Below are 7,705 nucleotides of genomic sequence, written 5' to 3' on the forward strand. Positions count from 1 at the left end.
ATACGGGATAACACAGCTATGGATAAGTACACTTAAGTATATACTAACCCTGATAAGTTTGATGTGTTTATATCTAGGCTCATCCACTGGATTCACTCAAGATCTTCTTTTCACCAGTTTACATTTTCTCTCTCCTTTTTTGTTTTTTTTTTGTTTTCATAAGATATATGATGTCCCAAGCAGCTCAGACTAAATGTTGATATCTTAACCTCCACTGTTTTGGGTTCACGGCAGAAAGGAAGCACAGAGCACTGCGGCTGATGTCATGCATGGGAGAGCGCCTGCCTGCCTCGCTGGAGCAGAGTGACCACAGGCCATGTTGCGGACAGGGCTCGGTGTCACCGTGGAATTGCTTACAAAATAGAGCAATGAAGGCAGTGGGATTGGATATTGTTGCTCCTCTTTTATGGCCTGTGTGGTCCACACAAAAGGCACAGGATGACAGGATGAGAGACTGAGGGGGCTGCCATGGATCAGATGGCCTGCTGGAGGGTGGAGCTGCACTCCGCCTGATTAAAGGCAGCCACAGAGATGTGACAGAACTCACCTGGTGACATCAACCCCCCCACACACATCAACACACACACACACACACACACACACACACACACACACACACACACACACACACATATACTCACACAGCTCCCATGCCCAACATACCCCACCACCAATACCACCACCTCTTCATCCAGGGCCCACACCTAACCCAAAACACGTAAATCTAGGCCTTACATCATCTTAGCTGCTCTGAGGCTGCAACATGAGCCGAGTTGCGAGTAACAACCAGCTCTATGTATAATTACACTTCGCCACAGCCGCGTTGCTCTTCGCCTCCTCCTACTCACTGCTTATCTGTGGCACGGGCCGACCCAGCTGCTGTTTTGGCTTAAGGGGGGTGAGAGGAACGACAAAAGGTGAGTCCGCCTCACTCACTTTTCTGTCGCAGTCACGAGACGAGGCGTCGATTGGCTTTTGGGGTTTAGGGTAAAACATGGCAAACCCCCCCCCCTACGCTGAGACCTTGAAAGGCTCCAGTGGCTGAAATCAAATCTCCCTGTGATCACGGGAGAATGTGTGAGTGGGTGTGCAAGTAAATGTATGTGTGTGTGGAGGTCATGTTTTCAGTAGACACGTGGGTCACAGATTAGGGTTGCTCCCCTGTTGTGTCGGATAGTGCGGTTGGAGCCTCGTGATTCAAAGGGCTCTCCGTCTGCCCAAACTCAAGGCGAGGGTAGGGCAGCTGCCAGGCGAAATTGGAGGGATTTAGGCAGCTTCCCTCCCTGCAGGGGACCTATGATCGGGGCTTCTGAATTATACCAAATAAGAATCAAAAACCGCACACTCAAAAGAGGGCAGTAAAACCAAACAAGACAGGACACAATAGGTGGTCTGTGCTAGTGCCATCTGCTTCCCTCTCTTAGCACTGGAAGGTGAGTTAGCCAGTTCCACAGAGGTGCCCATAAAGGAATTTTTCCATGATGAGCTCACAGGGCTAGAGACGTTTCAAAACTTGCACAGTCCGGTATTTGACGGCCAATAAGATAATATTGTTCTGAGGTCTTCGGAATATGGAGGGTGGGGATGGCTCGGAAAGGGGATGGGTGAGAGAAAGGGGGGAGGAGGACATTGTGTTGGAGGCCCCACGACTGTCTGGCATGACTCAGTGTTGACATTTACAAAGAAAAAAAAATCTGTCTGTATAATTCAGGATGAGATCGGCACTGGAGACACCGAGTCTGATAAGTTTGGTGTGGACTTTAATTAGGCTTTTGTTGACTTTCTTGTTTGAAAAGCAAATATGCTCATGCTCTTCCCCCCCAGAAGCAAATATGAACTTTCTCGAACTTCACGAACGGCTTCATAGAAGAAGTACTTCTGATCTCTGATCAGATGCCCATTTCAGAGTCTACACGTGTACACTGTAAAATATACATTTCCTCACGCAGAGACGGTTTGGAGAGGTTGGAGTGAGCCATGCTGTCTCCACTCCCTAATGAACATCTCAGATTGCAATTGGGGGGATATGAAATGCCGTAAAAATATTTTCATTCTCGCCACTGCATCAAATCTGGAACTGGAGAGCGGGATGTTTGAGAAAAAAAGGGAAAAAGTTCATAAAATAAAACTTTAGCTTAGAAAAACTTCCAAAAGACACAGCTCCTCTCGGGTATGTTGGCTGATGGTGTCTGGATGTGGGCTGCAGTAATTCAATTATAATCAGCCAAGTGCTTACGGCTGCAAACCAGTTTTCATGCTGTTTAGCTGTCCATGTATAAACTACTGGAAGTTGCGAAGCTGTGAACATGAATTGTGAAGTTGTTAATGTCCCTGTTTTAGCACTGTGAAACTATGATTTTCATGACTATTACATAAGTGATTTCTTGCATGTTTAAATGCTACATCCACTACATTTATGTTTTGGCAACCTCACACCCATAAATATCTTAATTTTACTGCAGGCATAGGCCAACTTCTAGTTTGGTTGGAAGGTTTTTTTTATACTTTTATACAATCAAAAGTTATGACTTGAAGCAGTGTGAGAGGAAAAAGTAGTATCTAAATTAATGTTATTTTCTGCAGATATGTGTTGCTTGTATTTATATGTGGTAATTATAATTTATGGCTGGCCTTACATCATTTGGAATCCAACAATTCACAAAAATAAGTCTCACAACATCTGGTGATTGGTATTGAGTTACATAAAATGAGATTAAATAACCTCTAAATAAATGCTGTTCATATTTCAGGTAAGCATGGTCATAATTACTGGGTTATGCTTACAATTCTTGTAGTGACTTGAAGCTCTCAATAATTAGATATGATTGCATACCTGCACATATTTTTAGAGGCCAGATAGGGGATACCGTGCCATTTGTGAAATACCTGCAACTCTGGGAATGTCACGCCCATGTTTTAAACAGGAAGGTTTTTTTCATTATTCATTCATTTCCTTTCTTTTATTGATCCAATGCTATCTGGGGGGAAATTACCCCATATTTCATTGTACTGCTCTCCCCTGTGAGTTTCCAAAAAAAAGAAATGGTGACTGAGAACGACTTGAAAGAACTCTTTGAGATCAAGAGATTGCCTACATTTCTTTCCTGTCAAAAGAAGGAAACCTGCAATGAACCAAATCAGAAATGTGATCAAACACCACGGTACTATTCACGATGGTTTACGATGGACATGCATGGTCATGCAAGGGAAACAACAACCAAAAACAGCTAAAATGGGGGGAGAAAACTCCCTGGTAAGAACAAAGGGAAATCAAGGCATTGCATAAGTCATTCAATCCCTCTGAAGATCTCCTGCAGCCAAACACACCCTGAACGCACCTTGCTCGCTTTTCGCACCACCATGACTGTGGACTTTTTTTTTTTTTTTCTGCAGAAGTCGAGGCTGAGTCTTCTGAGGTTGGGGAGGATCTGCTGATGATGGGACAAGTACGGGCAGGTTGGGATCACAAGGGATGGAGGAGTAGCGCTCACTCACGCAGGGCAGGAGCGAGGAGGGGAGGGGAGGGGAGGGGAGGGCCATGGCGTGCTGGAAAGTTCCCAGTGTGGGCCAGCTGTCAGATGAGTTAAGCCTTCCTCTCTATCAGGGGTACCTGCTGACCTGCTGACCCACTAGGCCTTCCCGTAGAGGCAGAGAACACCTGTTTGCATTATGCCCCCCCCCCCCCCCCCCCCCCCCGCTCCTTCTCTCTGCTAGCGTGGGACTGCAGCTGCAATGCGGGTGTCTAAACATTGTTGTCTCTTCAGTGTTTTCTCTCGTGAGAGTGACTGAGTAAGTGTGTGTGTCTGAATGCGAGTGTGCGTGAGTGAGTGTGTGACTATCTGAGTAGGTATTTGTGTTGTTTGGAATGTTGGTTGGAAAATATGCCCCAGTTCCCTGAACATTAACATTCTAGAGAACTTAATTATGTGACATACAGATTAACAGACTAATTATCAGATAGTATTTCATTATTTCATTCATTATTTAAATCTCTCTCTCTCTCTCTCTCTCACACACACACACACACACACACACACACACACACATAAGACACGTCGACGGACACTTGCCCCACCCTGCCTCCCAACACACACACACTCCATGCAAGGCTGATGGCACAGTGATTCACAGCAGAGTGGGACTCTTGCCCTGGCAGAGAGTAAACAAGGAAGCAATTTGCAGGCCTCACCTCCACCCACAGATCATGTGTCAGATGATTTTCAACGACTAATTACTCCTCTCCATCGAGTCCTCCACCGAAGGAGATGAAAAGAGAGTCCAAACTTGGCTCACCGCAATGTCCTTCCCCAACCCTCTTTGAAGTCTGAGCTCGCAAGAGGGTGTGACGGGGTGTGCATGTGTTTGCGCTGTGTCCCTGTGTCACCTATCTGAAGAAGTGATTTCATTTTGAGATGCCAGAAAAGCACAGCTGGGTAGTTTCATACCCCAACGTTGTAGGTCTCTCCTTTCCTGGGTATTATTCTTCAGGGATTACTCTGCCAAGACTATAGATGTTCCAGTACGAAAATAAAGTTCAGCAGTAATGGTTCAAATGGAATGAATAACAAATGTATATCCTGCTTTTCTCCACACTCCCTGCACCATTCTTTAGGTTTCTAACGCTAATCTAAACTTTGATCAGTACTCCTTTTCCGTTTGCCCCAATGGGGAGGTTGGGGGTTAAAAGGTGGGGGTGCAACTGTGTGGAGTGGAACAGCAGACTGGAAAGGAGGAGGGGTGGTGGTGGTGGTGGGGGGCGGGAGGGGGGGGGGGTGTGTGAGTGGTTTTCCCTGACACCCTGGGTAATGTGCACAGCTGTCCACCACTATCCCTGCCCTGTTACAGAGCTCCCCCACGGCCCTGTGAGAGAGCTGGGGGCCTGGTCAGCTGGAGAAGCGTTTGGTCTGACGTGCTTGTCGTTCTTGCTGCCTACCTCAGCAATCAACCCCCCTTCCCTCAAGGAGGAAGCAGAGACTGTGGGGACAGGTGCCATGGGCATGTTTGACAAACACAGGCTTCTGTGAGACAACACTGAGGGCCTGAGGAGCAGAGAGGTGGCACTCCTAAAAAAATCTTGGCATTAGGTGCGTGGGCTGGTGTACGTGCCCATATCCATACAAACAAACACACACACACACACACACACACACACAGAGAGAGAGAGAGACAGACAGAGAGAGACAGACACACACATACACAGAGTTTATCACAGTGTTGCTGTAGAAAGAATGATGAAAGCAATTATTAGCCCACTGCACACCCACAATGTACTAACTAACAATCATTTCCTCTCAGACAGCTATGCTCTCTCTCTCTCCCTTTCTCTCTCTCTCAGTTCAACTTAAATCAATTCAATACAATTCAGCATGCTTGAATGGCATGACCAGTAAGGAAGAGAGTAATGCCAAAGTACAGAAACAGTGAAAAAACATTCAAACATAAAATACAGAATCATAGATTCATATATAAACCATGTAGTCTACTGTACATGTTCATCTCTCTCTTTCACCCCCCCCCCCCCATCCTGACTCTCTGTCTGCTCTGTCTCCTGCCAAGCTCATCTGATATAATGCATGACTGAACTCATTCAATGCTGGGTGGGTCATGGGAACGTATTCAACAGGTGGCCATTCATCAAAATATTTATAACTCTCCTGAAAGCGCTGCTGCTGATCAGACATCTCTAGGTATTAACATTACACCCTCACACCACATATTGATTACATGTGACCTTTGCGTGTCAGACTGAAAAGCCACTTTTTTATGAGGAGTAAAAATAGTGGATACGCTTAGTTTCCGTGGATGAATTCCCCCCCGCAGATGAGGTCATTCTCCTCCAACGATCACCTGACACATCCCTCTCATTTCTTTGTTGTGGAGTCAACCTTGAGCATATCTAATTTGAACGGGAGGAATAGGAGCTATGTTCCGAGTCACAGCATCGGAATGCTGTGATAAGAAACGGATGAACCTTTATCCGCCCAAGTGAAGATGTGCTATGTTCCCTAAAATGGCTGACGGGACTGGGTCAGGCGCTTGGATAGCTTTCTGGTCCACTGTACTCGCTGACACCAAGAGTCACACACTCTTAATAATGCCCAGGTGTGTCTGCAGGCCGGCGCTTGTGTAGAAGGCTAGCCTTTCAAGTTTCGTCACCTCTGGGATTTGTGGTAACACATCAGACACTGTTGCAACCTGTGGTCTGAACGTAATACATTTAATCATACACATTATAATCTAATTGTCAACACAAGTCTGATTGAGGTGTAACACAAATGCAAATGTGGGAACAACACAGCGTGTGTGAGTGTGGATACTGAAGCACGACTGCGTTAAAATAGATCCACATCTCTCCCAAATCTGACCAGCAGACTAATGGCGACGATGACAGACACGTGGAGAGCGAAACAAAGGACTCCACTGGACCCTCCCACACCCAAAGCACCAGTTACATAAACCGAATCACCCCAGATATGCTGAAAAGTTGGAAAAATCCGTCTGCGGACTTAATAGACCCGAGGAATTTCTCCTTCAGGCCTCGTCTCTGAGCCGCAGAGTCCCTCTTTAATTTAGGGGTACGGCAGCAGTGGCACCATCCTCTCTCCCTCATGCAAACCCCAGGACTGCGCTCGCAAAGGCAACCACACACTGTGCAGTTTACATTACATTTCAGCCTCCGGCACTCTAGCGGCCGATCCCGGGGACAATATCCTGTCCAAGAGGCCTCAGCTACTAACTGAGCTTATTTATGTGCTCAGTATAATGTGTTGGGTGGTTATGCGAAAAGCAACAACAACCAGCATAGCTGAACAAAAGGTAGTGCGTTGTAACTTGGGATGCGAGTGCTTGAGTGTGAGTATTCATCTACCCAGCGCCATTGCCCCTGCCATCTGCCCAGCCCTAATCAGGGGCGTTTAAGTGGCCTATTACATGAAAATGTGCTGCGTGTGTGCCGCCATTGGCCCATATGCAGTACCCCTGGTGATACCTTCATAAAACTTCTGCCGGCGCGATTCATGTGGCTGGCTGGCTGGCTGCTCCTGCCTGTGTGTGGTCCACAGTGCTGCGTCACCATGTCACAGCTGAAGTCTTTAGAGTGGCTGGAGTGTGTGCGTGTGTGTGTGTGTGTGTGTGTGTGTGTGTGTGTGTGCGTGTGCGTGTGTGCGTGTGCGTGTGCGTGTGCGTGTGTGTGTGTGTCCATGCATCCACCATCTTTCATTTTCTGAGAAAGAGGTAATTTAGCAGTAGCACAAAATGACAGCTTGAAGATACTTCTCTCCAAACAGTGACAGTGGGAGTTTATGAGAGTACATTGCTGTAGGAAAATGCTGTTGCAGAGTAACACATTTACTTATTGTGCTGTTGGGAAACAGAAATGATCTCTCACAGAGCTTCTGCACTTAACACCTGATCTAAGGGAAAGAAGAGTGTGGTTTCAGTCAAACAGAGAACAAAAGCCCAGCTACTTAAAACCTCGCTATCGTACAACTGGATGAAAGCACTTATAGTTGAAATTAGACATAATTACAGAAAAGACCCAAAACAAATGACTTCACACTCTATGATTGTGACTTTATCATTTGGAGAACTTGTGTTGGTGTATGAGCCCTGCCCAGTTAGGGCCTGAACAAGCGCTGTGGGGAGAGGCCAGTGGCCATAGCACTGAATGCATATGCCGAGGCATGCATATGCTCACACTTGTTTC

The sequence above is a fragment of the Alosa pseudoharengus genome, unplaced genomic scaffold (genome assembly GCF_046254945.1).
Source record: "Alosa pseudoharengus isolate Yale_2024_CS ecotype anadromous, Long Island Sound unplaced genomic scaffold, YU_APseudo_1.1 YU_APseudo_1.1_scf_9, whole genome shotgun sequence".
Lineage (NCBI taxonomy): Eukaryota > Metazoa > Chordata > Actinopteri > Clupeiformes > Clupeidae > Alosa > Alosa pseudoharengus.